Source organism: Muscardinus avellanarius (assembly GCF_963383645.1).
Source record: "Muscardinus avellanarius genome assembly, chromosome: 14".
In the NCBI taxonomy this organism is placed as follows: domain Eukaryota; kingdom Metazoa; phylum Chordata; class Mammalia; order Rodentia; family Gliridae; genus Muscardinus; species Muscardinus avellanarius.
Window position 1 is genome coordinate 74,450,808 of NC_137800.1, and position 4,926 is coordinate 74,455,733.

Genomic DNA, 4,926 nt, shown 5'->3' on the forward strand with positions numbered 1-4,926 from the left:
ATCTCACAGGGGACACATTTGGTTTGTCACCATTAAATCTGATAACAGCTAGAGGTCATTAGTTGATGGCCTTTATCCAATCAAGGAAGTTTCCTATCACTCCTAGTTTGCTGAGTATTTTTTTTTATCATGAAGATGCTTTGGATTTTTCAAATGCTTGTTCTGCTTTTGTCAAGATAATCATGTCACTTTTATTCTCTAGTCTATTTATATGGTAGATCACATTGATTTTCAAATATCTAACCAGTCTTGTATTGAGATAAAAATCTATGTGGGATGCAAAATCCAACATTTTTATGTATTTCCAGATTTAAATTGCTATGTAAAAAAAACAAACTTTGGCATTTTATTTTCATGAAAGATATTGCTCTATCGTTTTCTTTTGCTGAACTATAATTGTCTCTGGCCATGCTGGTCTCCTGAGATAAGCAAGGAAGTGTCCCCTCCCTCTTCCATTTTCTGTGTCAGATCAGGTATGTGCATCCTCACTTTGCAATGGACTTGGGTCCTCCTGCAGAGCTGAATGGGATTCTCTCCTCAGGGTCCCTCCTTTCCTGATTCTTCCTTGTTATCCAGCTTCTGGAGTCCTCCATTATGCTCTCTTGGCTAGAAATATTTATCCTCCCCACACACCTTCCAAGGCTTGCCCACTTCCAAGGTGAAGTAGCAAAAGAAACAAAACAACAAGACATCTGGATAACCACGATCCCTTCCTCATGGGGCAGAACTCTTCTCTCGTGGTATATGAACTCAGCTTGACATGACTATGACCATCTTGAGTCCGAATCACCTTGATTGCCCCAGAGCTACCCCAATCTGTTTTCTGTGCATCTTTTCCTAGCATATGATAAATAAACAAAGCTATGAGAGTGTTATGTGGAGATTTACGAATGGATCCTGGGGCCAGAGTATGCCCGCCTGACTCTGATATTCACTTAAGATAAACCAGGTCCAGTTCAGCTTAGATGAAATCACTTTTATGCTAACCGATATATAGACCCCTTCTTCTGATCCAAACTGAAGGAATCCAGGTGGTCTTGCTGCCACGCAGTCTACATTTCTACCATGGTTTTCCTTTTGTACGTGTGTGTGTGTACGTGTGTGTGTGTGTGTGTGTGTGTGTGTGTTTGTGTGTTATTCCTGTGAATATTTTCATCTATTGTTAGAAAGTCTGGTGATAGTATAATTTCTTCTATATAAATTTCATGTCCTTTTTTTACTAAATGCCCAAGGGAATTTTTTCTTCTTTCTTTTCTATTTTTAATGCATCAATTTTTTTTTTTAGAATATGTTTTGGAGTTGGTCTTTTAGGTTGATATGCTGAGATAAAGTGGCTTTGAGTATATAGTTTCAAAATGTGACTTTGTTTCAAAAGAGGTGTTTAAATAATAGGGTTTTGAGAGGTTTAATTAGATAATGTGTGTAAAGTGCCTAACATATTGCCTTTTATGTCTTAGCACTCAATATTAGCTATACTTGTAGTATCAAAATTCAGAATGCCCTCCCCACCCCCAGGAGAGAAGAAGGAATGTTTCCATCTTTGGATCTTTAAGAATCTGAATGCACTGTCTGATGAAAATACAACTGGGAGTCATGAGAGCCTTATGGTCACCACGGCGGGGGGGGGGGGGGAGGAGCTAACGTCCCCATGCATATGCTAGGTAGGAAGCAGGACTCTGTAAAGATGTGCTGGCCTTCAGTTCACAAAGGACCCCTGGAGATATCATACTTTTGCAATAGGTATAAATATGTTGAGCATGCTGAGGGTACTCAAGATACTTAAAATTCTCTATTATTGTTAAATATAGAATGACCACTGAAGAGCTCATGGGAGTGTGGCCTTAGGGGTGTGCTTTTGTCTTTGCACCTCCTTGCTTGCTCTCTCTTGCTTCCAGCCTCCATGATCTGAGAGCAGAGCACTTGCTCTCTCCCTCTGTCTCTGCTTCCTGCCACCATGTCCTGAGAGAAAAAAAAAAAAAAACCCTTCCTATAAATAAAAATAAAATAAAAGATATGGTGTTCTTTATTTTTGGCCTTTGGAACCAGAAATCCCTGGCAAGTTAGCTTGGGCCCTAGAGCACACTTAGAAACCTGGAACAGAACAGTTATCGTGGTAAAACATATTGTTTCATTACCCCAGATGGGGATAGTCCTCTTAAAATACAGTTGGCTTTTGGAATTGATTAATCTGGATGAACAACTCAAAGTTTTATCTATCCCATTGCATCTCTGTCACTAGGCTGACCTAGTGTCTGTGATCTTGCCATAGCTCCAGGAGAGCTCGGGTAGCAGACATGCTGCTGAGATGTGAGCAGGAATCTTTCTAACTCTGATGGCAAAATCCTCAGCATTCTGCTCTGCCTACTTGCTTTCACTTAGTTTTAGGTACATGCCAGAACTGTAGTATCTTGATGGGGCATGTTTTCCCAGCCTGTCTTGGAGAAAAGCCATACATTTGTTCCAAGTACTTTGCCTTCGGTTCCCCATTGCCAATCTTAATAGTCAGTTCTAGTGGTGCTTGACTTTGCAACAACATGTCCTCTATTAACCCGAGCTCCATTAAACCTGCAGGAATCGATCTCACAGATGCCAACAAGCGTCTGCCTGTGTTTCCGCATCTGCCCTTTGTCCAATCCTGGATCTCTGCTCCAGCATAGAAAACCATCTTCCTAGCTCCCTCACCAGGATAGCTGGGCTGCAGAGGTCCCTACCCAGCCTTCCACAGTCAGGCAGCAATGTTTGTAGGGACTGTGTTTACTTGAACAAAGGCAGGGAAGTTTTCCTCTGGAAGGTCACTGACTGGGACAAAATGGTTCGGAGGCAATGTAACTCAAAAAGTATTAAATATAAGCCTCGGCTATTTCTTTTTCAGTACTGGGGATGGAATCCAGGGGCATTCTAACTCCGAGCTACACCCCCAGCCCTATTTTTTTATTCTTTATTTTCAAACAGGGTCTCACTGAGTTGCAAAGGGCCTCACTAAGTAGCTGAGGCTGTCCACGAACTGCGATCCTCCTGCCTCAGCCTCTTGAATCCTGGGATTATAAGTATACACTATCACACTTGGCTAGCCTCAGCTTTTTTCATAGCAAAAATTGTTAACATGAAAACAAATTTGAAGAAAACAAATAATAGGATAATTGGTCTCATTTTGTGGGTCCATTTAAAAGAAAGATGGGAGGCCAGGCATGGTGTCAACTGCCTGTAATCCTAGTACTTTGGAGGCTGAGACAGGAGGATCACAGGTTCCAGGACATAAAAAACATAAAAAGAGCTGGTAGGTATAGCGTGGAGGTAGAATGTCCCTGGGTTCAATCTCTAGTGCCACAAAGAGAGAGAGAAAGAGAGACAGAGAGAGAGAGAGAGAGAGAGAGAGAGAGAGAGAGAGAAGACAAGTGGATAGAAGAAAGAAAATAATATTTCAAAATAAAGAAAAATAAAAGATTTTGATAGATAAAATATAACCCCCAAATTTAAATATATCAAGTGAATATATGTACATATATATGTATACATACATATATGTGCATAAGTAGTTATATATGTGTATTATAGATATATACATCTATTTATATGTATGTATAAGTATACCTATATATGTATATATACATATACATCTATATATAGGTATATGCCTATACTCAGATGGATACATACATTCGATTGTATATATTTACATTCAATGGGATATATGTATTAAATAATTATTTAATACATATATCCCATTGAATGTAAATTATACACACACGCACGCACGCGGAGACATCAAAGGACAGGTGCCCACTTCTATCTTCCACCTGGTTTTCCTCCCCCTTCCCAGCTCCTTTCCCTCTCCCCAGGTGCCTCCTATAGACCTGTGTGCACCCAGTTCCTGAGCCAGTGGTGAAGGGGGAGAGGAATCACCATAACCTCCCTGCCACCAATGGATGGATATTGGAATTGAACCTCAAGACACAGACTTGGACTCCAGTTGCCAAGCTGCCCCTGATCGGCAGCCCAGAGTCTCAACAGGTCTCTGTGACTTCCCAGGAGACGTGGAAATGGGGAGTGGGTGTGGGTGCGGTGATGTCCCAGGAAGCCCAGGATCTCCATGACATGCTGGAGCTGAGGCTCTCCCATCCACCTACATGTGTGCAGTGTGTGTGGATAAGTTTCTTTCTAAGTTTCACATCCTGTGAGCACACTGAGCTTCCAGTGAGCTCTCATTAAAGCGCAAGCTGGTGTCTGCCCCAGGTGGGGAATAAAGAGAAAGGACGTTAGTGACAGGTAAAGGAGGGGCAGCGATGGCTTCTCCCTGAAGGCTATGGTGATTTCACCAGTAGTAGTCTCAATAGCAGCAGAGGAGAGCTGGGACCCAAAGACAAATACCATCCCGGGTATCGGAGGGGCAGCAGCGGTCTTGGGTGACAAGGGGCAGATGGGAAAGACTAAGACCCGCAGAACCTGTACCTACTCCTGGAAATTGCTGGTGAATCATTTTGAAAGGGAGGACTTAGGTTACAAAATTTATGATGTCAATATCATTGTGCTACCATAATAACAACTGCTGTTCACTGTGTAAAAACGCTTGCCATAAATGGTTCCACTTTATCATCCTAATATCCTTAGCAGGTTAAGATCTTTATTGCTGTTTTGCAAATGGGGGCACCTTAACTGAAGCTCAGAGACAGTAGCAAGCTAGTGAACGGTCCCCGAGGCTTTGAACCTGGATCTGTGACTCCAAGTCACTCTTGGCACTACCTCATCCCATCTCCTCCTCTACCTCATCCCTCAGGTTCAGAAAATCATGTAAGAACAGGGGTAAGATGGCATGGTAAAAATTAAAAGCTACAAAGGGGATAGGTTGGGCTTGGGCACCATTCTCCATCTTGTGGCTGTTAACGGTCACTTTTATGTTTCCGTTGTGTTTGGGCAACAACGGAAATA